At 40.8% G+C, this 15136-nt stretch overlaps 1 long non-coding RNA gene across 2 annotated transcripts; it reads left to right on the top strand.

Annotated features, from left to right (window-relative positions):
* Positions 1 to 320: 320 nt before the first annotated feature.
* Positions 321 to 14587, top strand: LOC114141934 (uncharacterized). 2 transcript variants are annotated; one of them, XR_003594924.1, is made up of 4 exons: positions 321 to 528; positions 4661 to 4937; positions 9477 to 9731; positions 12996 to 14587. It is a non-coding gene; the product is annotated as an uncharacterized LOC114141934 (long non-coding RNA). The 2 variants fall into 2 exon arrangements; XR_003594923.1 differs by lacking the exon at positions 321 to 528 and having other exon boundaries at positions 3180 to 4937.
* The last annotated feature ends 549 nt before the right edge of the window (positions 14588 to 15136 follow it).

Here is a 15136-nt window from a genome sequence, read left to right as displayed (position 1 = left end):
TTTATTCCAGAACATGGCATCATGAGGAATGCAAGTTTAATTTCATTATTAGTCTCACGGATTCTGATCACTTGAGATGCTTATTCATGCTTGCATTAATTTTTTCAGAGGGTGGAGACAAGAAAAAAAACAGACCTGCATCGTGTCATAAAGGGGAGGGCCTTCCTTCTGTGGTGCTATATGTTTTTAGAGCCGGAATCTTTTAAGTTCATAACGCATCTGACGAACTGAGGAATGGCGATTTGCGCGGAGCGGCGCGGACAGAGAGAGGGAAGAAGAGGAGGGCGGGGAGGGGGGGTTAAGGCGAGATCCACCTCCGACATGAAATAATGGGGACGATAATAAAACAGGGGGAAAACCCGCTGGAGAGAAGCTGAATGGATGAAGCTGGAGAGACGTCACTGGCAGCCGCAGCCATGAAGACCGTGCGGTCCAGCCTCCGGCGAATCACTTCGCCTCCATCCTCCGAGACGCTCGCTGCTCGGGCTGGGAGAGGAGCAGATCCCGCAGCGGCTCGCGTTCAGCGGCGTGAGTATGAAATATCAGCTTTGATTTCGTCAAGGTGGAAAGCTCTGCAGGATATCCGCTAAAATGATGGAGGAGAGCGGGTTTGCATCAGCGCCGCGTACATCGCCAGTCTGCACACATAACGGAGCAGCATGCGTCTTTAGACCGGATGTAACATCAGGCGAATACAAGCGCAGACCACCGGATTTAAATGCATCAGTTTGTCTCTATGTCTTTGTTAGCTTCATGGTGATGGGCTGATGGATGCAATTTAAGAAGTGATGTAAGCTGCTGCAAGTTGGCAGGATATTGGTTTGTCCATGTGATGTTAAGTCTGAAAAGATATAGGGCGATAATTCAAATGATTCATACAAGCAATTTTTAAATTGCAAATTGAATATGGCACGTGCTCTGAGATGTCATAGTAAAATGCTAAAAACTTCCTCTGGGTTAGGATATAGGATGGAACTGTATAATAACTTCTAATTGGAAGCATTATTGGTATCCAATTTGAAATAAAACTTTTTTTTTCACAGTCTTATTTCAGAGACGCTTTATGTGCGCCTACATGCACTTCAACCTGGATTTCATCAATAGCACCTCCAAATGCTTAGCAGGGTCACTCCTTCAGCAAAAGCTGCATGCGCAAGTAACCAAAGCCCCATAATCGAGGCAGACTCACTAAATCTGGGCAAAGACGGTAAACAATATGGTGCCTTTTTTTCCACACTGAGCCCTGCACGGACCCTGTGCGCCCATGTGGCACAGATGTGAGGATTTATCAGCAGACAGACCTGCAGTGCATGCGTAATAAGACAAAGTGGCGGCGTTCACATCCCCATAGTTGGTGGATAAAGAACTCACAAGGCCACATATCCAGTGGACACGTGTGCTCCGTGGACAGGCCTGCGCCGTGGACACGTGTGCGCCTTAGGTTTCAAAAACCTTGAACGCTGATAATAACAATAAGAAGAATATTAATAAAACGTTTTGCGTGATAAACATGAGAATATATGTGCAATCAAACAGACTGGAATCTGGAATCAGAATGCTACGTTTCATAAGAATATTGAATCTAATGTCTAGTTCAATTTAATGATTAAGGAAAGAATTTTATAAAACCATTTCGTACATAGCAAAACATAAATCCCAATAACCACACGAACAGAAATGAATGATCCTGCGTGCGGCCGCGGATGTTAGAACTGATGTTGCACCGCCCACTGTGTGTTATATTATAGAAAAAACCCACAACAGCAGCATTAACGAGCTGCGCTAATAAACCAGCAGCTCAAGACCTTTTCTAAGGCCCAGCTTTGTTAAAGAGCTTTACATCGGCCGCTCTAATGGGATAAAGTCTGCAATAAAAACCTTTGTTTGTTTCAAAAACAAAATGTTCGCAGCTTTTCGTCAAAGGTCATTCTTCAGCGTTACATGAGTCACATTTTAGATGATCGGTACCAGATAAATTTACCCACTTGCTCCTGTTAGCAGGTGGAATGTTCTCTGAAATCTGCTTGAAATAGTTACAAGAAAAAAAAGATGAAAAAAGAAACCAAACAATAGCTATGATGTGTACAGTTTTAGCTTTAACACATATTAGTACGCTCGTTCTCATGCTGTAGTTTTACATCTGTTAGAATACGTTTTAGAGGCAAAATACGTGCTGTTACTTCAGAAAAATTATAAAAATGTTGCCTAGTACCGCAAAAAAAAGTTTATTGTATATTTTTTTCCCACAAAATATATTTTCTAGATAATGAATCGGTCACCTCTTCTCTTTTAGACACACGGTGGGAATATCACACACTCCTATAGCTTGTACAGAGAAAATAAAAGTGTGTGTCAACAGATTTTCCTTATCTCAGCGTCTACTCTGCGTCTAATTGCTGCATTTGTATTTAAATAATGATTAATAATGTGCATAAAATTATTTATTATGAGCGTAAAAGTTCCACTGTAATTGCAGCATTCACTCTGAGAATTTAACTTTAAATTGATTCAGAATAAATCATATGGCTTTAACCAGATGAGAACCAGTCAGGCTTCATAATAGGAACTCATTTCCCGCTAATCAGCTCTGCACTATTTGCATTTTTTTCCCAATTAGAGGTGCCGAAATTACTGACGTCATACACGTCTTGGCCAATGGCACTGCCTGTTTAGGTTTGTTTAAATGGTAGAAGGCAGGAAACTTCACTTCCATTGGTGCTTTGAATCTTCATTCAGTAAATAAATAATGAAATAATTTAATATGAATTTTTAAGGGATTGCATTACAAGACCTTTGAATAAACAACCCGTACTTCTCAAATTTCTGTTGAAAGTTGCATTTACATTTAAAGAAAAATATTGTCAGCAAAACCTTAAACATAAAGTGTTATTCAGTTTGGTATATGTATATACATATTTAAAGCAGGGTCAACAAAAAAAATCATTTAAAATTTTTGCACAGCCTTTAACTATGTTTTTAAATAAATAAAACAGAATATAAAAATAAATTGTTTATTAACAATTAAAATGTTGAAATAATCATAATATTAAAAGGATTGGAATCAATCTAAAAACAGAAGCTTCAAATTCTGTGCAATATTGTTTATCAACAATATAATATTTTTAGATTTTAATTGGACTTCATTCTAATTTTAAACTCAAAAAACCTCTTGCAGAGGTGTGTGTGCATGTGTGTTTGTGTGTGGAGTATGAGCGCATTTACTGTATTCATTTTAAGCATAATTATGTGTTAAACATGTGAGTGTACTCACATATGTGTGTGCATATGTATGCGCGTGTCAGTGGGTGTATGTGTGGTGTGTGCGTCTGTCTGTCAGTCAAGCTGCATTCAGTGACTAGGGATATTATTTTACTCGTACAAAGGCCTTGCTTTGTCCTTGTGCGTGGACATAAGCCACCTTAAAAAAATATGCTTCACCAAATTTCATAAAAATCAATTTTTAAAAAGGCCACATGCTCTCAGAATGCAGCAGAACAGAACTTGTTGTTTAATGTAACCTGGGGAACGAACAATGTCTGGAAAATCGATCATTTGTGAACAGGCATTTAAGTGTCTGGGATAATTTCTGCATATTGACAGTTGGGTCAAAAATCTTCAGGGTTGTTCTAATTGTTGGGAAGAATAATCTGTGCCTTATACTCTTCTCTCTTCCATCAGTCCATCTCTTTCTTCACCACTAATCATAGAGCTTCAGTTGGAGCTGGTGCTTTGTGGGGAGGAGCCTGCAACAACAGAGATCTGGGCACACAGAGCAGCTTTAATTAGATGGGGCCTCGTGCCATGTGCCATCACGGCATGTGTGCAAATGAATGTGTGCCTGTATGTTGTGCAGCTTTGTCTTTATGTGGGGATGCTTTTTTGTGTTTATGTCTGTTTAACTTTTCCTTTCTTTTCTGAATTTCTTATTATTTGCACACTGAATGGAAAGCGACTGAACCTTTCTTCATTCTGGAGAAGACATTTTTGCTATGTTTGTGCCCATGGACCTTAAACCTTAATGTCCTCCCTTAGGCACCACCCTCGAGCATCGGCCAACTGCTTTGGCATCAGATAATGTAAATGAAGACAAACCAGTTTCTTTTGTAGTCAAACAGCCAGGATCTTCTTTTAATTTAAAAATGTATTTCCGTCATTGCGGGGGGTGCTGTTTGAAGCCATCACACTCCCATAGAGCCACTCAGTGGGCATTGCAGATTGACCGTAGGGATGGGCGCCAGACTGGAGCCATTGCCAGTATGAACCGGTTCGACAACTGGTGCAATTGTTTTGTAATTGGTGCATCTTGCTGATTGTTTGACATGAAGGGTTTTTGATATACCCCAAGCCAATCAACGGGTTTAGTGGACAAAGGGAGGTTTCCAATTCGTTGAGAGGATTTTAGGCGGGATACAGACAACCTGGTGACATCATAAAATGACAGGTCAGAACATTTAAAGGATGCTGAGAGCTGAAGGATAATTAGAAGAGCTCAAGCCAGAAGACTAACATTTTTGTTCCATGGAGTAAACAGTTGTTTTATTTGTATGACTTAGAATATGTTATGTGGCAAAGATTTTTACTCAGTTTGTTGTTGGTGAAATAATACAATTTTAAAAACTATACATATATGTTTGTTAACATTTTTCCTATCTGTCTTTAGGCGAGATATTGGCCCATGTTTCTTGGCCTTGGGTTTAAGAGGATGGGTAGCCTTAGGGGTTGATTGTTATCTTTGGTTATCTAGCTGTATGAGTGATGTACATTCTTCATAAAGCTAGATAACCGAAAGTAACAAGAATCCCATTACACTCCTGGAAAGGCATCAAGACCCAAAGTGACTCCTTTCATCAAAATTTTTTAAAATACACAAGAAGAAGTTTAACTTGAGAAAAAATGGACTGCATTTTAAAGGAGAATAGATCGTTCATCAAATAAAGGTAAGAACCAAGGAGTTTCCCATTTACTCAATGTCATATTTAAAGAATTTGCTAAATTCTGTCTGCAAATTAACTAAATTTCACATTTTCAGAGAGCTTTTCCTTTAGTAAATTGTAATAAGTGTGATATTGCACTGTATATTTTGTATATTGTACTGCTGCTAGTGGCAGTGACCCATAGAAGTAAGGTTGGTGCAACAGAATCACTATTAATCTAATAAGCCCCATGATCCTTGTGTGCAGGGCTGTATGCAGGGGCTTAGCCTTGGTATCACATGGCTTGGAGAAAAAGGCCCTTACAGATTTACCAAAGCCAGCAGACTCCAACAAGTCTCCTAAAAACTCTACACTGGGTTATTGAGTTTGTTTGTTAATTTGGTAAATAGTGTGTTCATTTGTGCCTTTTAATTTAAGTGTGACTTTTTTCATTTTTGGCATGAAGTGACCATGCAATGTGGAATAAATGTGGCCCTTTAATCTCATTGGAGCTGCATATGGTGCTATGAATTATACATATACTCCAGCATGGATGTGATTGTGAATGCTCCCTCGGAGGTAATCTGCTGTCCCAATGTCCTGCTGGAACCTAAGCGCAAAGACCAGAATTTATTTGAGGCCCGTTTTGTTAAGTTATCCAACGTCGATTTCTTTCTCCTTTTCAATGTTTTGCTTGAAAAGATGTTTAATTTAGGGTCCTGACGGTTGCTTGATTTGACGTGACAGTTGGCACAGTTTTGAATGTGCTTATATTCCACGAAGTGCTACCATGTGGAAAAGCTTGATAGGATGCTGATGTGTGTGCATGTAAAACTCACAAGGGGAGTGGTCCAGGGGCAATCAAGCAGAAAGAACCCCCAGTGACGAAATCTTCGAGTGAGTGAAGGAGAACAATCTCAGCCTTAAGGTTCTGCAGTTGAGCTCGTGGTGAAGAGTAATTGGTCAATCAGATCTTCAACTTCAAGGCTACTGATGGCTGATTGAAGGTGTGATTTCTGTTCTGCCCATCAAAGTCAAAGGATCATCCCTGCTGAAAAAAGCTACTGAGAACCATTTTCTAGGTCTCTGTGCCAGCTTTCTAAGTGAACTCAAAGTGTAATACATATTTTACTTGGTGGTTTGCTGTTACAACATGTTTTACCTGAAAGATCCCCTTGGGTTTGGACATGTTCAGCTTGATATGGTATAAATTCTAAACAGTTGTGCACGACTGAAGTGAAATACCTAGAAAGCTTACAGCCAAACCTTACCTTGCAACGTCAATCAACTTAAGCCCCAGAGTTGTGTTTGTCATCGTGCTGCATTGCGGGTGCTGAGTGTGACATTTGAGCTCTCTGCTCAATTGCTTCTGTAGAGGAACAACGTTCTTGAGAGAAAGTGACAGCCAAAGACGTCCTGTTGTTGAACATCAAAGTTGTGCCTTGTTCTCTTCTATGTTGTACTTATGAAGCCACCATATCTGAGGTTTTCTGTAGACTTTTGAGCATTAGATGGCTTTGATCTGCACACACTGTAAATATTATTCCTGATGTCAAGTCTAAACTGGTGTACTTTGCATTAATTAATCACATACCAGGTGACATCCCCACTTACTCTTTAACATCACAGAGCTTTTTACTTTGCCTCTCTTTTTGGGTCAGTTGCAGTGTTAGACTAAACGGAGACCAAACTCTGACAGATTGTGGTTATACCCTAAGCAGTGCCCTGGGAGACACATGTCGTGGTGCAAAAGCTTTGTTCTTTGCTTTGTGTGTGGCACAGTTATATCACTAACACTTCACACTGGGACCACGGAGAAGAGACTATCTTAGCTTCTGCTTCCCTGAAAATGGTGTGGAAAAGGGAGAGTTCCTGAAAAACCACCTTAGGGCCTTTGCTCTCTTTTTTCGGTGTCCCTTGGTATTGTCTAAAATAGAAAGAAGGAGCATAGAGAAATGATGAAGAGGAAAAAAAGGCAGGCAGAGGAAAGAGGGAGGTGGGTGATGGGGTTGTCTTAGCCTTCATGCACTAGGCAAGCAGATTTAGACTAAGTGTCAACTAGAAAAACAGCCATTGTGATATAGTCCCGCTCACCCCCACGCCACTAGACTTTACAGTCAATAGAGCTAGTCCACTTGTCACCAAAGGACAATGCGCCCCCTTTCCTTCCTTTCAGGCCTGCCGGGTCCGAGCAGCCAGACAGTTTTCTGAATACAACCCAGTGATTCTTGCCCCCTTTTCTCTTCCTCCCTTTCTCTTGATGGAACACACCAACAGGGCTTGGAAAATGGCTTCACTGTTGGGCCAGAGGGCAAAGCCAGACCTTGTTGTTTTCTCCAACATTGGCAGTCCCTCCACCCCTCTATGCTCACAGAGAAATGAATGTATCTAAGGCAGTTGCAAAGTCAATGGGCCTCACCAGACAAAGGAGATTAAGTTTGGCAACTTGGCAGTAACAGGTGTACTTTGACTGAGCTCAGACCACACGGAGGGTAGCTGCTGTTGTCTGACTCGATGCTCTGTTTGCCTCCCTAATGGGACACAGAGAAAGAGGAAATTTTTTACTGTCTTTTCAAATAATCCAAACCTTCTCGAGTAAGAAAGTATCGCATAATGTGTATTTGATGTACCTGTCCACAGAGTAAGGCTTTGCTTTACTTGTATATTTAGGTTTTGCTGTATGATTAGTATGATTTGCTGAGTTTTCTCCAGTCAGTCTTGTTATGTCCGTACTGACCCAAAGGAAATGTGTATATAGAGAAAAACAAACTGACAGGGTAGCATGGCACTGGTGAAGCTTTAGTTTCACTGTTTTCGGAACAGGAGTTAGTCCTTTCCTGTCCACACTTTCAGTACATTCAATGAAAATAAATCAAGCCATTCAGTAACACTACAAATACGAGACACTTTCAGAGCCAGAGGAAAACAGTGTGTGCATTTGTTTGTTTCAGTCATTAATAAAGCTTTTACTGAGAGCCTCTGTAAAGCCCATTCTGCTGAAATGACTTGGCAAAGCATCCGATAGAGGGTCTGTTCAGACTGAATCTGCCCTGGTTGCTATTGTCTAGCTCTCTCTCACACACCTACGTGTCCAGAGTAAGCACACAATTTCATTGTTGTGTGAGCTGTTAATATCAGCGGCTTCACAATAGAGCCCATTCGCCATATTTGCATAAGGCACTTTTCCAACAAGGACCCAGAGAGGGCTTGAAAGCTGGCCCACTCCAGTGCCAATGGCAAAAAATGTCAAGTGCCAATTAGGAGAGGTTTGCCATCATTCAGCAGTACCCCACCCCTGTAGTCCTTTCCCTCCCAGCTTACCCACCTCAACTCTCTCACACTCCAAGTCACTGCTGGTTTCACCACTTCATTCTAGTTTCAGATGTAGCCTTCCTCCTCTGACACCTAGAAACAAAAGCATGCTCCTTCCTCTGCTGGCTAATGGAAGATCCTTTTTCTGCTGGGTTTAGAGTATTAGCAAAATGTCTGCTTTCTTTGTTGATTACCTTGAAAAAGGGTTCACAAACTTTGCTGCTAAACCCGTGAGGCACAGCCTCCACCTGTGTGTGAATGTTGAACTTAGAAAGCTGACTTAATTATGCCAGCAGGGTTTTACATTCTCAAGCTTACATGTGCAGGTGTGGGTTATGGAAGTCTATGGCAAAACAGATGTTGATTCAAAACAATTAAGAATGAAGTCCTTTCATCTGGTATGCTAGTGTGTGATGGTGCTAATAATGCTTGCTTTAAGCTTCTCATGCTTATTATTTTGCACCACACAGTCATAGACGCAGAACTTCTTATTATGAGAAAAGCTACTACCAGACTTTTCAAACTGAGAATGCAATCTTTGAGTTCCCTAAGAAGGCTACCAAAACTACAGCTGTTATTTACAAGAACCGCATAAAATCCAGGTTAGCTGAACTATAGTGTGCATAAACTGAAAACCTGTATAATTATACAGTTGTCAAATATGCAGAAATAGTTCCACATGTGCTTGACTACAATGACAACAATCTTGAACAACAATCTAGAAAGCCATCTGTGCTTTTGAATTTAAGTAAGGTAGTGTCAATGAAAGACATACTTCCTTCAGAATGATGACGCTGGAGTAAAAATTGAACAAAAATGCATCATAAACCAAATTAAAGAGACTAACTGCTTGCTGGCTGTTGTTTTTCACATATCGTTTACCTATCGCACAGCCTCCTGCCACTCGAATGGATTTTTCTCTCGTCCCTGTTTCTCTTTCATTCTTTCATTCAGTCTCTGTGTCGAGTTTTTTTTTCCTTTCCCACCCTTGATTCTCAGATGGTTGGATCTGATTTGCATGCATTTGCATAATGAAAGTCATTTGCATGCTCAGGGGCAGACTGTACCATGAGAACAGACATGAAAAGGTGTGTGTGTGCATGTGCAGGGGTGTGTGTGCGTATGCATGCATTAGTGTGTATGCATAAGTTGGTTCATATGCTTCTGTAAAACTGTCCATAATTGTTTTGATGGCTTAACTACATTGTTAACATTTACCAGTAACACCCCGTGTCCCTGTTCTCTTTGCAGGGTACCTTACCAAATAGAGAAAAGATGGCAAAATAAGACTGAAAACAGAAGAGGAGGAGGGGTTGCTGTTGATTGTGCCCTCCCTCTCTCATCGCCCTCTTCTGCATCGCCTCTTCCCACCTCCTCCTCTTCTCTTTCTCCTCCACACCATCCTCAGCAGACTGCCCCTTTTTCCTGTACAGCGAAATGCAGCCCACGCCACCATCTTAGAGCAACGCTGGCATAAAATGGAAGTGGAAAGACCAGTCACTGCAGGTAACAGACCAAGCCCACCGTGCCCGCTGTTGTGCTTTTCTTGCTGTCATCACCCTGACACTCCGTTCAATCCTCCTCCATCACCCAGTACCTTCGGTCCCGATCGCCACTAGAAAACAGTCTCTGTTTTAATTCTCACCGATTTGTTCGTTAACAATTCTCATAGAGCACTGATTTGGGGGCAGGGAGGGTGAGTAGATGCGCATTGAGCATGTTTTGTATGTGTGCTATATCACTCTGCTCTCAATGCTTCTCTCAGGAGGCTGTGGGCATCTGTCCTTGAAGAGGCAGGTTTTATTTCCCTGTTTGGGGATTGCCATGCCATCCTCTCTTGCATACACTGACAAGAAAAAAGCTGCCATTTTGGAAATGCAATGCAAGCACAGCATAGACTTCATACAGTGGAGCAGGTTGGACTTTCTGAAGGTTCTATTTACCAGAACTGCATAAAATCTAGGTTAGCTCAAATGGATTTCAAATTCTTGATATATAGATCAAGAACATATGTTTGATATATTCTTGATCATAATGGTCTATGATCCAGAATATACCTTGATCATAGACCTATATAATTAATATTGATTTTATTTATTATGCTTGCTGTTGCAACTTCTAACCTTTAGAGCAATTCTCCAACTCCTTAAATGAGGCCAGAATACAGAAGATTGGAGATAGACTTTTAGAAGATGTAGATATGCATAAATGAATATTGACATTTAAATAAAAGGGCTCTGTACTGCAAAACCAAACTTACACAAAGTGGGAAAATGTTGAAGAATGAAACAACAAAGATGAGTAAGAACTGAAAGCTTTCTTGGCACAGTGGAACACTGAAAAAACTCAAAGCAAGTAATGAGTATTTGAGTCCTGTTAGGACTTAGACAAGTCATCTATTGTTCTCAATGAGCAAACTTGTTACATTATTTCAACTAGGCAGCTCCCAACTTTGAAAACGGCTTTAACCAAAACGCTAATTAGTGTCAGCTGGGCTAATTGAGTTAGGTAGCCATTCATTTAACAATGTGTACCATTGTCCTGGTTGCAAAGAAAGCCTTCTTTGTTTGTCTCTGTAATGTGGAGAGTGGCGGTCACTGCTAACTCATACTAATTTTACAGTAGGATGCTTCAATTGCCTAACAGTAAGGGTTGCACTACATGAAGGTGAAGATGAAAAGACAGGAAAGCATCCATCCATCCATCCATCCATCCATCCATCCATCCATCCATCCATCCATCTTATCCCTAATGGGATTGCGAGGGGTGCTGGTGCCTCCAGGAAAAAATCTTTCTCTGAAAACCCTTAAGAATCAATTTACTGAAGTGTATCAAAAAAATAACTTGCACGTTTTATAAACTTCTGTTCCACAATTTTCTAAATGCCAACAGATTAAATATTAGACATCAACAGTTCTCCAATTAGGTCATTCCAAACGTTTTGCATCCAAAGTTTTGACAAGGCAGCTTCTTCAAGTGTTGCTTGGCTTGGCTGGGCTGATAAGTTCTTTGGTAACTGTGTCAAACTGGGTGCACTAATCACTGCCTCCATAAACAGGTGGTAGATTGAGCAAAAGGGGCAGGGGCAGTTCTCAATTTACTGTGTAAATTATGCAGAGCCCAAAACAATGCAAACAGTAGACAGTGGAGTGGCTGGCGTTGGCTAATGAGATGATGAGAAGCCTGGGAGGCCCGTGAGTTGATTGAGGAGAGGGGGTGGGCACAGCCAGCAGCTTGTGTCTGGATCTCTGTTACTGTGTATGTGTGTGTGTGAAAGAGAGTGGGTCTAGAAGAGCTTTGGAAGGGTGCAGACAGTGTTCTGTCTGCATCAACCCCACCATCAACCCCTCCTGACCAGACTGAGTGCTATAGAAGGAGGGGAGGATTCTGCAGGCAGCTGGGGCACCCAACCCCCATTGCTCCAGCAAGAGCGCCAGCGTTGGGAAACTCTGTGTCAGGGGTCTCCCCAACACTGGCACGTAGGGGCCCACAAAAAGTCTGGCTGAAAACCCCCATCACCACCATCCTCTCCTTCCTCTTGTCTCCTCAAACATCACCACCCCTTCCATCCTAATGTGAGACTGGGGGCCTGGGAAGGACTTCAAGTTCATGGCCAGACCTCCTATTGAGCTGACAGCCCGACTGTTTGCTCAATTCGGCTCCCTATTCAGAGTCATGCTGGAGGGGGGACTGTGGAAAAAGGCAAGAGGATGCAGGGGGGGTGTTGCTAGATGGGACACCATGGCACTGCGGTAGCTATTCATTCAGTGAGGAGAGACAAGTAAAGAGCAAGCGAGAGTGAAGAGGGATGGGGGTTCATAGAAAAAAAGTGGGGAATCTAGGCGCAAAGTTTGCTTTGAAGGGTGTGTGCCTCTCTCACACTCTTTTAGACTCTTAATTACCGGCGCCTTCCACTTTTCTCCCCTCTTTCTCTGACTGCACCCCACTTCCCATCCTCCTCGCACAAACACTCCTGAAAACACACACAAAATAGCAATGACAATCATTCTCATCATCCTCTCTATCCCCTGATTTCATTAGGCCACATGCTGGGGCTGTAAATTTACCATTAACGAGCTTATTCACTGTAGTTCTCTCAACAAAGCAAGACCATGATGCCAATAACTCAAAGTGACACCAATACCCAAAACTGCTTTTTATTCCTGCAGACTCCACTGTCAGCCACTCCTCCCCACTTCACCTCCCTTTCCATCATGGCTGTGCTCAGAGCAGAACTGCAGTATAAAATGCCACAGCTAATGTGACGCATGCTAATAGCTCAGGTGATGTTGATTAGCACGGTGATTGTTGATCTCTGCACATAAGCTGAACAACTATGTTAGTTTCTTTATTTTGAACTTGCTCACCCTCTGTAAGATTTTAAGTTGCTTGTCTGAGCTGCATGAAAATGAAACAAAAAATGTGGGTTTCATAGCTTTCTGAAGTCCAAGTGAGCCTAGCTTAGGGACTGTCACATGCTTCCTCTTTGCATTAGCAGCTTGCAGCGTACCAGGCTCCTGCTAAGGCCTTTCAACTTCACCCTCAATCCCTTCAGCTGTATTTTTTTTTTTACCTCAGCCTGATTCAGGTCACACAATAAATAACCCTGTATAAGTGATTTTTTTTATTCTTGTTAAAAGAGAAGACAAGCCATCCTTTGATTATGGGAATTCACTTCTCATTGTCTCAAATAATTGTTCTGACATTCACATGATTGTCCTCAGTGTATGCTTTGATACACCATCTTAATGTCATTTTTTCCTTTTGCAGATAAACGTTGGTGGTCATGGGGTTCCAGAATGGACAGAACATACAATGGGGAGACAGCAGGACTCCTCTTTCACAGCTTGCTGCCATTCAGCTGATGTAAACAAGGATGCTGCTGTCTGTGTGCAACTTGATGGATCTTGTTTCCATGTCTGTGGGACACTTTGACCCACCTGGATGTTTTGTGAAGACCTTTTGGTGATTTAGCTGCAAAAATTTAATTTTGAACAGTGGCTGTGGAATCCTGTGTGCTAAGAAAGATGATGCATAGCACTATAATGCTGCGATTGATTTTTTTTTTGCATGTTGTATACGTCTGTACATAATATTATACAGACAAGCAGTGTATTTCTATAACTAACATATAGGCTCTCCCTTATCTAGGTTGCTTTCAATTTGAGTTTTAGCCCTCGCTGATGTTCAGTTTGATGTTTTGTTTTAGTTGCTAGGACTCAAAAGACACGTGAATGTGAGACCCACGACAGCAGTGAATAATACTGCACTGCGATTGGACAGTTCCGTGTGTCGGCTGACACAATGGCGAAGGAGAGAGCTGTCGTCTTTATACTCTATGCAACTGTTCTGTCTGTTTTGGTTTTGTTTTGGGCAGAGCCTTTTTTATCTACACTTTGGATTTTTCTTTATGGGCTAACAATTAATGGACATTCCTTCATACGTTATCAAGACAAATTGTGCTTTATCCAGAAGCGTACGTTCCTAATTTTTATATGTAAAAACTGTAATTAGAGGAGGTGTGTGTCATATTTGATTGGTAATTATATTTTAAAGCCTGGAAAAAAATCTTTGTGAATAAATGTGGAATCAAATATATAATATTCCTGATGGCAGTAGTGTGTTTGATCAGGAGGAAGTGAAACATTGCTGCTGTGTGTATGTTTCCTCTGAGGCACATTAGTTTGCCTCATAACAGTTACCTGTGCTGCTGAAATGATACATCTTTGGGTAAGACATGACAAATACATTGGCTTCAAACACTGCCTTAATTTCCTGTTCACACACAAATGCACACACACAGATCCCAGTGCAATAACACAAGTACCATTGCAGCTTAATTCATTTTATATTAATTTTCGGAAAGTGGATTTTTTTTTTTATTATTATGATTGATAATCTATGCAAATCTTTTAAAGTATTACTTTAAACAATCTATGCACTGCTCTTCTGCTCTTGCATTTGATTCAAGGGAGACTGTCTTGGCCTAATTTAGAAAATGTATTCTTTTGATAATCATGCACATCCCAGTGCTCGAGACAATTACTTATCTGCCTGGATAAGCTTGAAATTATGTTTTTAATCTTTTGCAAAAAAAGTCTCTCCTCTAATATCAGTTGAGAGGCATAAAAACCATGATTTCTGGTGTGAAATAATTAAATCACTATCACTTAATACCCTTGCTTTTTTTTAAATGCAAATGTAATTTATCTGTTTAGCTTTGTCTGCTTGTTAGTTTATTTTTTTTTTAGAAGATGTATGTTTGTATTATGCAACTTGTGTATAAGTGCTCACCACATGTGCCTTTGTATGCAAATCTGTATTAGAATAGTAATAAAGGTTTACATTGAAAACAATGAAAAGCTGCGTCTTGATTGTTGTTTCTATTTGTCTTGCATTACATTAGCAAGCAGACCATTCAGAGAGAAATAAAACGCTTGTGTGTTTTAACAGCCGTGTGTCATCGTAAGGTCTCCTTGACTGGGCTTGGTCAGTATGCTGCAGTGAATAGATAACTAGTAAAAGACAAATGTTATTAATTCACACATGTAAAATAATAATAAAACTAAATTTAGTGAGTTCCTGACAGCCTTCTTTAATTCATGTGATTTTTCACTTGAAGCATTCACAAATAAACCTGGTTTAGTTTAAGCAATGTGTTACAATCTAACAAAAATATTGGAAATTCCTTCGAGATCAGCTCATTTTCCAAATGTTGTCAGGCATTTAAATGTATTTTTACTGTGTGTGGGGGCGTGCGCGTGTGTATGAGTTTAGTTTCCAGCTACCAGCTTGGTGGAAAACAGCAGAAATGTGTCTTCCTTCAGTGTAAAATTAATCAGTGCAAAGATGCTCTCTGTAGTAGCCTGTGAGAATCCTGACCCCATTGTTGTTATGTAAATGAATAATGA

Source organism: Xiphophorus couchianus, chromosome 3 (assembly GCF_001444195.1).
Source record: "Xiphophorus couchianus chromosome 3, X_couchianus-1.0, whole genome shotgun sequence".
Classification (NCBI taxonomy): Eukaryota; Metazoa; Chordata; class Actinopteri; order Cyprinodontiformes; family Poeciliidae; genus Xiphophorus; species Xiphophorus couchianus.
Note: the sequence above shows the minus strand (reverse complement) of the source record. Positions and strands in the feature narration are given on the sequence as shown.